At 37.0% G+C, this 14,376-nt stretch overlaps 1 protein-coding gene across 2 annotated transcripts in view; it reads left to right on the plus strand.

Annotated features, from left to right (window-relative positions):
* The window catches only part of RGS7BP (regulator of G protein signaling 7 binding protein), a 121,989-nt gene that overhangs the window by 38,838 nt on the left and 68,775 nt on the right, over positions 1-14,376 (plus strand). The window lies entirely within an intron of this gene.

A 14,376-nucleotide genomic window follows, 5' to 3' on the forward strand; every position in this document is an offset into this window, starting at 1 on the left:
TTAGCCTCCACGTGTTTGTGTATTTTACATTTTTTTCCCTGTAATTGATTTCTAATCTCATAGTGTTGTGGTTAGAAAAGATGCTTGATATGATTTCAATTTTCTTAAATTACTGAGGCTTGATTTGTGACCCAAGATATTATCTATCCTGGAGAACGTTCCATACACACTTGAGAAGAAAGTGTAATCTGCTGTTTTTGGATGGAATGTCCTATCAATATCAATTAAATCTATCTGGTCTATTGTGTCATTTAAAGCTTGTGTTTCCTTATTAATTTTCATTTTGGATGATCTGTCCATTGGTGTAAGTGAGGTGTTAAAGTCCCCCATTATTATTGTGTTACTGTCAATTTCCTCTTTTATAGTTGTTAGCAGTTGTGTTATGTATTGGGGTGCTCCTATGTTTGGTGCATATATACTTATAATTGTTATATTTTCTTCTTGGATTGATCCCCTGTCATTATGTAGTGTCCTTCCTTGTCTCTTGTAACATTCTTTATTTTAAAGTCTATTTTATCGGATATGAGTATTGCTACTCCAGGTTTCTTTTGATTTCCATTTGCATGGAATATCTTTTTCCATACCCTCACTTTCATTCTGGATGTGTCTTTAGGTGTGAAGTGGGTCTCTTGTAGATAGCATATATATGGGTCTTGTTTTTGTATCCATTCAGCAAGCCTGTGTCTTTTGGTTGGAGAATTTAATCCATTCACATTTAAGGTAATTACCGATATGTATGTTCCTATGACCATTTTCTGAATTGTTTTGGGTTTGTTTTTGTAGGTCCTTTTCTTCTCTTGTGTTTCCCACTTAGAGAAGTTCCTTGAGCATTTGTTGTAGAGCTGGTTTGGTGGTGCTGAATTCTCTTAGCTTTTGCTTGTCTGTAAATCTTTTGATTTCTCCATCGATTCTGAATGAGATCCTTGCTGGGTAGAGTACTCTTGGTTGTAGGTTCTTCCCTTTCATCACTTTAAGTAGATCATGCCACTCCCTTCTGGCTTGTAGAGTTTCTCCTGAGAGATCAGCTGTTAACCTTATGGGAGTTCCCTTGTATGTTATTTGTCATTTTTCCCTTGCTGCTTTCAATAATTTTTCTTTTTGTTTAATTTTTTACAATTTGATTACTATGTGTCTCGGTGTGTTTCTCCTTGGGTTTTTCCTGTATGGGACTCTCTGCATTTCCTAGACTTGGGTGGCTATTTCCTTTCCTATTTTAGGGAAGTTTTCAATTATAATGTCTTCAAATATTGTCTCTGGTCCTTTCTTTCTCGCTTCTCCTTCTGGGACCCCTATAATGCAAATGTTGTTGCATTTAATGTTGTCCCAGAGGTCTCTTAGGCTGTCTTCATTTCTTTTCATTCTTTTTTTCTTTATTCTGTTCCACAGCAGTGAATTTCACCATTCTGTCTTCCAGGTCACTTATCTGTTCTTCTGCCTCAATTATTCTGCTATTGATTCCTTCTAGTGTAGTTTCCATTTCAGTTATTGTATTGTTCATCTCTCTTTGTTTGTTCTTTAATTCTTCTAAGTCTTTGTTAAACATTTCTTGCATCCTCTCGATCTTTGCCTCCATTCTTTTTCTGAGGGCCTGGATCATCTGAACTCTCATTATTCTGAATTCTTTTTCTGGAAGGTTGCCTATCTCTACTTCATTTAGTTTTTTTCCGGGGTTTTATCTTGTTCCTTCATCTGGTACATAGCCCTCTGCCTTTTCATCTTGTCTGTCTTACTGTGAATGTGGTTTTTGTTCCACAGGCTGCAGGATTGTAGTTCTCCTTGTTTCTGCTGTCTGCTCTCTAATTGCTTAACAGTGTCTTTCACAGAACAATTTTTTAAAAATGTTGATGAACTTCAATTTATCAATTTTTCTTTTATGAATCATGTTTTTGGTGTCTTGTTTCAGACCTGTTTGTCTCATGTAAAACATTAAGGACTTTCTCTTATGTTTTCCTTTATAATTTTTATAATTTTATGTTTTATATTTGTCTGTGATCCATGTTCAGGTAAGTTTTGTATAAAGTATGATGAATAGGCTGAGTTTATATTTTTGAATACAGATGTCTAATTGTTCAAGCACCATTTTTTAGTTGATTTGCATTGTTTTTTAAAAAAAGTAAAATCTAATTTTAATGAAGATTATTTTTAATATTAGAAAATTTTAAAAATTCAAAAGAGTAAAGAAGAAATAATATTACTCATACTATCATCACTCAAAGAATAACTGCTAATTATATTTTGGTATTTTTCTTGTTTTTTTAATGCCCATATAGGTATAATTTAAATAACATGTATTTTTACCATACGGTAATATGTTCATTGTAGAATTTAGAAATTATAGGGAAAAGCACAAAGACGAAAATTATAATTACATCCTTGAATATATACTTTGTTCTTTTGTCTACATATATATTTAAATAGAATTGTATCCCTTGTAAACTTTTTTACATTAATAAATATAATAAGTAAAATCCCACATCTTTAAAATTAAGACCATACATACTGTTTTATTTTATAGGATATTATAATCTATCCAATCCTTTATTAGTTTCTCTTCACTATTTTCAATTATAAATAATACTGTCAGATAATCCTGCATAAAATTTATAAACATATCTGTTAATTTCCTTAGTGTCAATTTCTAGAAGTGAAATGTGGGTCAAAGAGTATTACTATAATGACTTCCAGAAAGATTGTACTAATTGATTTTCTTCAGGATGAAGTTAGAAATGCAAGATATTTATTGGGGGAAACATTTGTGAAAGATGAAGGGGAGCAGGAGCAGCAGTACAAAGGGAAAGCTTTCAGCAGGACTGACACCTGTGAAAGAAGAGTGGGAGGAAAAGAGGAATGGGTAAGCAGAGCCTCAAACTGCAGTGCATCACTGAAAAATTCTCAGCCAGGCCAATGAGCAGCCCTTGAGCAAAGATGACCTTTTAGAGGAATCTTGCATTGGGCAGGTGTGGCCCAGTTCTAGTGGCCCACCGTGCTCAGTCACTTGCTAGGAGCTCTGCAGAATGTGGCGTTGGCATGCACACCTAAGTGGATCCCAGAGGTACAGCAGCCAGAGGCCCTGAACTCACTGCACTCCTCACAGCATGTTCTGTCTCCTGTGGCTGCCATATTCAGTTCCAACCATAAGGATGTTAACATTACTCTTAAGCATGGCCAATGTAGTAGAAAATATCTATTTTTAAAATTTATTTTGAGTTTTCTTGATAAGTAATGTAGTTGTACTTATGTTCATTGATAATTTATATTTTTGCATTTGGCCATTATTTGTTCATCACTTTTGCCCTTTTCCTACAGTGGTATTAATTTTTTTCAGTGCTTTTTAACTCTTAATATACTAAATCTACCTTTGTTAAATGCAGTGCAAATACATTTCCTCAGTGTATTCTTTGTCTATCAATCTTTTCTCTGCTAGTTCATCTTTTGTGTTTTTATGACTTAGAAAGAGCTTCTCTAAGTCAAAATCAGAAATATTTTCATACATTTTCTATTTCATTCTATTTTTTAATGATTTTTCCTTTTTTATTTTTTGTTCTAGTATATAATCCAGAGTAGGAATCCATTTATTTCTAAATATTAACCAATTTTCACAGCACGACTTTTATAAATAATCTATACTCTTTCTCTGTTCTGTTACACCACATGCATCAGCTTCTTGTCTCTTGTGTATACATGATATGTTAGCCAAAGAGTTGAAAGATCAGAGTAGACTCCTGAGTATCATACATCTTACCCAACACCAAGCCTTACAAGTGACACAAAGGATACTGACAAGAACCCATCACAGATGATACCTATTCCTTTCTGGAGAAGCCTGAGTCCATCGGACACAGCTTCCCAAAACTGTCCCTTTTTCCTGCATTAGGATATGTTTTGGTTTCAGATTGACAACTGAGTTCTGAACAATTTATGTGAACATGTTGTTCTCACACAAACAAAACAAAACCCATCATTTTGATTTTGGGGTTCCCAGTTTTATACTCCTTTAGTTGGACAGAAAATGCTTACATGACTCCCTCTCAATCTCCAGCCAGCCTTGCCACATCAAGCCATAAACTGCTGGCTTATTTATACACATTCTAGACAGACCAGGTCTATGCTGCCAAAAAGTATTAGTATTTCAGATAGGGATCTCAGGTATCTTTCCACTAATAAGTACCATCAGCATGTTTATAAGTAGCTCTGGCTGTGGTCAATCCTTTTCCCCTAGTAAGGAGGGTGGGAGTCCCAGGTCTGCTGTTAACTCTTTACTTCCCATGTGGGTATCACTTGATTTACCAATAAAAGGTAATATACACAATTTCCTTTGTATCCACTTTCCATGTCCCTTCCAGCACCATGAATTGAATAATCTGAATTCTGTGCCTAGAATTCATCAGCATTTTATGGCACCACATTTTCATCACAAAAATGAATGAATAATGCAAATCAAAGCTATAATACAATGAGATATCACCTCACACCAGTCAGAAAAAGCCATCATCAAAAAGTCTACAAACAATAAATTCTGCAGAGGGTGTGGAGAAAAGGGAACCCTCCTACACTGTTGGAGGTTCTTTAACAAACTAAAAATAGAGCTACCATATGATCCAGCAATCCCACTACTGGGCATATATCTGGAGAAAAACATGCTTTGAAAGGATACACGCACCCCAGTGTTCGTTGCAGTGCTGTTTACAATAGCCAAGACATGGAAGTAACCTAAATGTCCATCCACAGATGAATGTATAAAGAAGATGTGGTACATATAATATATACAATGGAATATTACTTAGCCATTAAAAAGAATGAAATAATGCCATATGCAGCAACATGGATGGACCTGGAGATTATCATACTAAATGAAGCAAGTCAGACAGAGAAAGACAAATATCAAATTATATCGTTTATATACAGAATCTAAATAATAAAATGATACAAGTGAACTAATTTACAAAACAGAAACAGACTCACGGATTAGAGAATGAACTTATGGTTACCGGGGGGGGGATGGTGGGGCGGGGAGGGACAGATTGGGAGTTTGGGATTGACATGTACACACTGCTATATTTAAAATAGATAACCAACAGGGACCTATTGTATAGCACAGGGAATTCTTGCTCAATACCCTGTGATAACTTAAATGGGAAAAATTTGAAAAAGAATAGATATATGTATATGTATAACTGAATCACTTTGCTGTACACCTGAAACTAGCACAACATTGTTAATCAACTATACTCCAATATTAAAAAAAAGAAAAAATAAATAAATACAAAGTTATTAAGCATGTGATACTTGTCTCTTGTACATTCATCATTCCCTTTTGGTCCCATATGGCTCTGAAGTCAGTGTTGGGGGAAAACCTCTTTAACTCATTCCAGACATTTCCTTCCACGTGGAAGTAATGTCCTAATTCTGATCCATAACAGGAGGCACATACCCATTTTATAAGTGGTACTACATTGGAATTTCATAATAGTTAAATGGAAAATGCTTTGAATGCATATGATATATGCAGGAAAATATATAACTCTTTCAATAGAATGTGTCTTAAACATAGAAAGGCTACTTGAGTGTGGCCAAATACACAAAAACCTTTATAACTCTAAGCAAAGTCCTTTTTACTTTGCACAAGAAACATCAGTATAAAAGTATTAGAAAATTGAGGAGAGTTAACATACATCAGAAAAACACATTGAAAATAATCAACATTTTTGAGCCAGAAATAGGGTAATGACAAGAATTTTTCACAAAGAGTCACCCTCTGAACAAGTAAAATGGAGGAGGAATCACTCTGTGGATACACACACAACGTTTATGCTAGGAAAGACATCTGCTGGTAGAATAGGACCATATTATCCATACTTTGTGTATTGATTACTTGGCCAGATTATGAGATGTTTGGGGAGCTTTCTTGTAGTAGTATCAGCAAAGACAGAAACATTTCACTGTAAATTAGATAAAATTCTTTCAATTATGAGGGACAGAAACCAACACTGAACTAACTTAGGATAAAGGAGGCAAGAATATACAATGGAGAAAAGACAGTCTCTTCAATAACTGGTGCTGGGAAAACTGGACAGCTACATGTAAAAGAATGAAATTAGAACAGTCCTAACACCATACACAAAAATAAACTCAACATGGATTAAAGACCTAAATGTAAGGCCAGACACTGTAAAACTCTTAGAGGAAAACAGGCAGAACACGTTATGACATAAATCACAGCAAGATCCTCTTTGACCCACCTCCTAGAGAAATGGAAATAAAAACAAAAATAAACAAATGGGACCTAATGAATCTTAAAAGCTTTTGCACAGCAAAGGAAACCATAAACAAGATGAAAAGACAACCCTCAGAATGGGAGGAAATATTTACAAATGAAGCAACTGACAAAGGATAAATCTCCAAAATTTACAAGCAGCTCATGTAGCTCAATATAAAAAAAAAAAAAAAAAAACCCAATTGAGATATGGGCAGAAGACCTAAAGAGACATTTCTCCAAAAATGATATACAGATTGCCAACAAACACATGAAAGGATGATCAACATCACTAATCATTAGAGAAATGTAAATCAAAACTACAATGAGGTATCACCTCATACCAGCCAGAATGGCCATCATCAAAAAATCTACAAATAAATGCTGGAGAAGGTGTGGAGAAAAGGGAACCCTCTTGCACTGTTGGTGGGAATGTAAATTGATCCAGCCACTATGGAGAACAATATGGAGTTTCCTTTTAAAACTAAAAATAGAACTACCATATGACCCAGCAATCCCACTACTGGGCATATACCCTGAGAAAACCATAATTCAAAAAGAGTCATGTACCACAATGTTCATTGCAGCTCTATTTACAATAGCCAGGACATGGAAGCAACCTAAGTGTCCATCGACAGATGAGTGGATAAAGAAGATGTGGCACATATATAAAATGGAATATTACTCAGCCATAAAAAGAAACGAAATTGAGTTATTTGTAGTGAGGTGGATGGAACTAGAGTCTGTCACACAGACTGAAGTAACTCAGAAAGAGAAAAACAAACACCTTATGTTAACACATATATATGGAAACCAAAAAAAAAAAAAAAAAAAAAAACTGATTCTGAAGAACCTAGAGGCAGGACAGGAATAAAGATGCAGACATAGAGAATGGACTTGAAGACACAGGGAGGGGGAAGGGTAAGCTGGGATGAAGTGAGAGAGTAGCATTGACATATATACACTACCAAATGTAAAATAGATAGCTAGTGGGAAGCAGCCTCATAGCACAGGGAGATCAGCTTGGTGCTTTGTGACCACCTACAGGGGTGGGATAGGGAGGGTGGGAGGGAGGGAGACGCAAGAGGGAGGAGATATGGGGATATATGTATATGTATAGCTGATTCACTTTGTTATCAAGCAGAAACTAACACACCATTGTAAAGCAATTATACTCCAATAAAGATGTTAAAAAAAGAGAGAGAGAGAATTAATTGGCTCAAGAACTCTATGCAAGTGTTGAAATCAGATCTAGGAAGGATAGGGAAGTCCCTGTCCTTTCAGGAATACCATGCATAATAACTGAATCCAGAACTTAAACACCATGAGGAGTCTCTGTTTGTCATCTCTGTGACAGTTCATCCCCTCACTCAAGACTAGCTCCCTCCACCTGGAGAGAAAGTGAAAGAAAAAAAAAAAAATCCTGGAGACGGAACAGATTCACTCAGGGTCATGAAAGAAAATGACAGATATATAGGAGCTGCATGAGTGGAGCAGGGAGAGGAGTTGTTCCCAGGGGATTGGTGCTCAGACAAACGTGGAGAACGTGGAGGGCAGAGAAAAGGGTACCCACTTTATCCTTCCTGTAAAGAACAGAGAAGGGGGAAGGGCAGAGGCCTTTAAACCATGGTCTTCAATCACAAACTTTAAGTTCTGAGTTTTAGTTTCTGTGGCCAAAATAAAGTCTTTGGTATCTCTCTACAACCAGTGGACTTTGAGTATTAAAAAAAAAAAAATTGCATCGAGTTCCCTTTCCAGAAATGCCAAAAAGATGATGCTTTAGACACCTCTGATTCACTATTTCCTGTTAGTAGCACAATTATGCATATAAATACACTAATGATGTTTAAAATATAGTACTTTAAAAATGGTTGGCTTATGGGCTTCCCTGGTGGCGCAGTGGTTGAGAGTCTGCCTGCCGATGCAGGGCACACAGGTTCGCGCCCCGGTCTGGGAAGATCCCACATGCCACGGAGCAGCTGGGCCCGTGAGCCATGGCCGCTGAGCCTGCGCGTCCGGAGCCTGTGTTCCAAAACGGGAGAGGCCACAACAGTGAAAGGCCCGCGTACCGCAAAAAAAAAAAAAAAAAAAAAAGTTTGGCTTATTCTTCACTTAACAAATACTAAGCCAATTCTTCACTTAACAAATACTAAGCCAATGTGTCAGGCACTGTATCAGGCACTGGAGCACGAAAGTGAACAAGCCACAGCCCCTGCGCCCATCAAGCTTACACTGAAGTGAGAGATGGAGAGGAGCAAACAAGCAATGATAATACAGCATGACACATGTCATCTGAGGGATAAGTATCTCACAGGGATGGCACTTAATGCAGGTTACGGATTTTAGGGAGAATTTCCCAAAGAAAATGATGTTGACATCTGAGACTTTAAGAATGTATAGGAGTTGGAGAGGATAAAGGAGTTGAGAAAAGTGTGACAGCCAGTGGAAGAGCATGTGCAAAGGCCCTGAGATGCCAGAAATGATGGCACATCTTAGAACTGCAAGTAGTTTTAATATAAGGCTGTAGTGTAGTAATCAATGAGCAGAAGAGAGCGATTAGGCAGGAGAGGTAATCAAGAGCCATGTTGTAAGCCATATTAAGCAGTTGGGTTTTATCCTAAGGGCAATGGGGAGCTATTGAAGAGTTTTAAGCAAAGGAATAATATGATCAAGTTTGTATTTTAGGAAGTTTACTCTGCGGGGGCGGGGAGAAGATCAAGGTGTAGAAGGATGTGGAGCTCACACCCTCCCACGAATCTGTCAAAAATACATCTATGTGTAGAACAATTTTTATGGAATACCTATGGAAAGTTTACTTGGGCTCTACTATGGAGAATGACTTGGAAGGGGTCTAAACTTAGGAGGATGTTAGTATGATTGTTAATCTGAACTCTGTGAATGTAGTGAAAATGGAAAGAAGCAGAGGAAATTGAGCATTATTCAGAAGGTGGAATCAAAGTGGTTAATTGCATCTGAGGAAAGAAAGAGGGGAATACATTAAGAATAACCCATGAAATTCTGGCTTGGTCATATGATTTATTGGGGGTATCATTCACTGAGGTAGGGAATACAGGAGGAAAAGATTTGAGGGCAGGGTAATAACACTGAACTTGGGGCACCTGTGGGAAATCAAAATGGAAATGCCTAATAGGCTGTTGGATAAATGGACCTGGACTTCAGTAAAGTGGACTGGGCTGGAAGTAAATGTTACAAGTATTAATGGAAGTAATGGGAATGGGTAAGGTGGGCCAGGGCAGAACCTTGAGGAACACCAAAATTAAGGACAGACAGATAAGAGAGTCAGCACAGGAGACTAAGAAGCAGCACCCTCAGAGGTAGGAATAAAAATAAGTAAGGCAGCATAACAGAAACAAGAAAGAATTTCAAGGAGGAGGAAGAAGTCAAGAGTGTAGAATGCTCCAGAGAGGTCATAATATAACAAAAAGTTGTCCATTAGATTTGATAGCAAGTATAATAGGGACTTGGAAAGGGTTTCAGGAGAGATAAGAGGACAGTGGTTGAAGCAAGTGATTGGGAGATTCGAAATAAAAAAGTGAATATAGACATCTTTGAAAGAACTTTGATTGTAAAGGGAAGGACAGAGATAGGAAGGTACTAAGAGGGGACACAGGATGAAGGATTTCTTCTAAGCTGGAAGAAACTTGAATATATTTCTTCTAACCTTCATACAGTTAAAACCATCAGCAACAGAATTTTTTTCTCATATGAGGCAGAATAGTGAGTTAATGCACTAGTCTTAAGTGTACAGTTTATTTAATTCCTACATGTGAATAAACACCACCTAGATCAAGAAGTAGAACATTCCCAGCTCCCCAAAAGTTTCCCTCATGACTCTTCTCACTCATCCTCATCCCCAAGAGGTAAATAACCACTATTCTGCTTTCTGTCACCATAGATTCGTTTTACCAGTTCTTCAAGTTCATGTAAATGAAATCATACAGCATATTTGTGATACTCATCCATGTGTTGCATGCAGCAGTAATTTTTTTAATTGCTGTAAAATATTTCATTGTACGAATGTACTACAATTTATCCATTTTCCTGTTGAATGACTTTGAGTTGTTTCCAGTTTGGGGCTGTTATGAATAAAGCTGCTATGAATACTCTCGTATATTATGTTTTGGTAGACATAGGTTTTCCATTCTCTTGAGGAAATGCCTAGGGGTAAATGCTGGATCATAGGATAGGTGTATATTTAGCTTGAATAAATAAAGCCATGTGTTTTTGAAGTGGCAATTATACTCCCAGGATATAGAAATTCCTCTCACCAAAGCTTGGTACTGTCTGTCTTTTTAATTGTACCTTTCAGGTGAGCAGATATTTTGAAAGTCAGGTTTTCTGAGATTACAAACCACAGCTTCTCATCTGGTACTTATAAAAATTACAAAGGATTTTACCTTAAGTATTTCCCATCATTGGCTACTGCCCTTCAGTAAACCAAATCTAATATTAAAAACATGTAAACATAAGTCAGGATGCTTCATAAGAAAGAGGTAATTTAATTCTCCTTTAAAGTTAGCTAAATTATAACATAATGATCAGGAAAATCCTGTCAGAAAGAATCTCAGACCTAATTATGAAGATGTTGGAAATATTACCATCCAATGTACTAGTAAGAATGGAGTGGTTTATATGATGATAGAAATTCTTCATTGATACATAAATCCAATTTACATTCTGTGTATGTAGTGAGTTTGGAGATAATGGCTCTGTTTCTTCTTCTCATTTTCATTTAAATGAACTGTATTTGAAATCATCACTCACTATGATCGGAATTATAGACTCCACTATTTTGAAGAATACTAGTGAGTCTTCTGGGGGAAAATAATGAAATAGAATAAACTGTGGACACAAAATTAAATACTGATTATTTTGTAATCTGACTCACAATCTTTCGCTCTGTTTGATGCAGTTTCTGTTTGATGCAATATCTGAAACCTGACAAGAAAATAAATATATGACACTCAAATAACATTACCTGTATGATTTATTGTTGCATTAAATAAATGTTTATTCATGTTATTATTACACACAAAATTGGTTGTCGATGTCATCACCTAATAATTTACTTAATTCTCACAAGTGTCATGGTAAATCTATTAAGAAATCTGTTCACAATTTTACCAAAATAAGATGGGTTACAGATTTAAGTGTAAAACCTAAAGTGATAGATGTACTGGAAAATAATAGAGATACACATTTATATAATTGTAATGGGAAAGGCCTTTCTAAAAATAACACCAAAGCCAGGACCATAAGTAATAAAATGTTTGACATGTTTAACTATTTAAAAGTTTTAAATTTGTGTATTTGAGTAAAATAATGCCACATAAAAACAGGTTCAGAAGGTGAAACATTTTACTGGACAACTGACCTGGTCTCTTAAAAAACGTCAATGTCACAGGGGAAAAAAGACAAGGGATTGAAAAATCGGAAGGAACATGGCGGAGTAGAAGGACGTGCTCTCACTCCCTCTTGTGAGAACACCCGAATTACAACTGCCTGTTGGACAATCACTGACAGGAAGACACTGGAACTCACCAAAAAGATACCCCACATCCAAAGACAAAGGAGAAGCCAGTATGAGGGTAGGAGGGGCACAATCACAGTAAATTCAAATCCCATAACTGCTGGGTGGGTGAATCACAGACTGGAGAACACTTATACCACAGAAGTCCACCCACAGGAGTGAAGGTTCTGAGCCCCAAGTCAGGCTTCCCAACCTGGGAGTCCAGCAATGGGAGGAGGAATTCCTAGAGAATCACACTATGAAGCCTAGTGGGATTTGACTGCAGGACTTCGACAGGACTTGGAGAAACAGAGACTCCACACTTGGAGGGCACACACAAAGTAGTGTGCACATCAGGACCCAGGGGAAGGAGCAGTGACCCCAGGGGAGAATGAACCAGACCTACCTGCTAGTGTTGGAGGGTCTCCTGAAGAGGCGGGGGTGACTGTGGCTCACTGTGGGGACAAAGATACTGGCAGCAGAAGTTCTGAGAAGTACTCCTTGGCGTGAGCCATCCCAGAGTCTGCCATTAGCCCCACCAAAGACCCCAGGTAGGTTCCAGTGTTGGGAGCCTCATCCGCCAGAGGGCAGACAGCAGAATCAAGGAGAACTACAATCCTGCAGCCTGTGGAACAAAAACCACATTCACAGTAAGACAGACAAGATGAAAAGGCAGAGGGCTATGTACCAGATGAAGGAACAAGATAAAACCCCGGAAAAAAACTAAATGAAGTAGAGATAGGCAACCTTCCAGAAAAAGAATTCAGAATAATGAGAGTTCAGATGATCCAGGCCCTCAGAAAAAGAATGGAGGCAAAGATCGAGAGGATGCAAGAAATGTTTAACAAAGACTTAGAAGAATTAAAGAACAAACAAAGAGAGATGAACAATACAATAACTGAAATGGAAACTACACTAGAAGGAATCAATAGCAGAATAATTGAGGCAGAAGAACAGATAAGTGACCTGGAAGACAGAATGGTGAAATTCACTGCTGTGGAACAGAATAAAGAAAAAAAGAATGAAAAGAAATGAAGACAGCCTAAGAGACCTCTGGGACAACATTAAATGCAACAACATTTGCATTATAGGGGTCCCAGAAGGAGAAGCGAGAAAGAAAGGACCAGAGACAATATTTGAAGACATTATAATTGAAAACTTCCCTAAAATAGGAAAGGAAATAGCCACCCAAGTCTAGGAAATGCAGAGAGTCCCATACAGGAAAAACCCAAGGAGAAACACACCGAGACACATAGTAATCAAATTGTAAAAAATTAAACAAAAAGAAAAATTATTGAAAGCAGCAAGGGAAAAATGACAAATAACATACAAGGGAACTCCCATAAGGTTAACAGCTGATCTCTCAGGAGAAACTCTACAAGCCAGAAGGGAGTGGCATGATCTACTTAAAGTGATGAAAGGGAAGAACCTACAACCAAGAGTACTCTACCCAGCAAGGATCTCATTCAGAATCGATGGAGAAATCAAAAGATTTACAGACAAGCAAAAGCTAAGAGAATTCAGCACCACCAAACCAGCTCTACAACAAATGCTCAAGGAACTTCTCTAAGTGGGAAACACAAGAGAAGAAAAGGACCTACAAAAACAAACCCAAAACAATTCAGAAAATGGTCATAGGAACATACATATCGGTAATTACCTTAAATGTGAATGGATTAAATTCTCCAACCAAAAGACACAGGCTTGCTGAATGGATACAAAAACAAGACCCATATATATGCTATCTACAAGAGACCCACTTCACACCTAAAGACACATCCAGAATGAAAGTGAGGGTATGGAAAAAGATATTCCATGCAAATGGAAATCAAAAGAAACCTGGAGTAGCAATACTCATATCCGATAAAATAGACTTTAAAATAAAGAATGTTACAAGAGACAAGGAAGGACACTACATAATGACAGGGGATCAATCCAAGAAGAAAATATAACAATTATAAGTATATATGCACCAAACATAGGAGCACCCCAATACATAACACAACTGCTAACAACTATAAAAGAGGAAATTGACAGTAACACAATAATAATGGGGGACTTTAACACCTCACTTACACCAATGGACAGATCATCCAAAATGAAAATTAATAAGGAAACACAAGCTTTAAATGACACAATAGACCAGATAGATTTAATTGATATTGATAGGACATTCCATCCAAAAACAGCAGATTACACTTTCTTCTCAAGTGTGTATGGAACGTTCTCCAGGATAGATAACATCTTGGGTCACAAATCAAGCCTCAGTAATTTAAGAAAATTGAAATCATATCAAGCATCTTTTCTAACCACAACACTATGAGATTAGAAATCAATTACAGGGAAAAAAATGTAAAATACACAAACACGTGGAGGCTAAACAATAGGTTACTAAATAACCAAGAGATCACTGAAGAAATCAAAGAGGAAATCCTTTGAGACTTAGATACCTAGAGACAAATGACAATGAAAACACGACGATCCAAAACCTATGGGATGCAGCAAAAGCAGTTCTAAGAGGGAAGTTTATAGCTATACAAGCCTTCCTCAAGTAACAAGAAAAATCTCAATTAAACAATCTAACCCTACACCT

Source organism: Kogia breviceps, chromosome 4 (assembly GCF_026419965.1).
Source record: "Kogia breviceps isolate mKogBre1 chromosome 4, mKogBre1 haplotype 1, whole genome shotgun sequence".
Classification (NCBI taxonomy): domain Eukaryota; kingdom Metazoa; phylum Chordata; class Mammalia; order Artiodactyla; family Physeteridae; genus Kogia; species Kogia breviceps.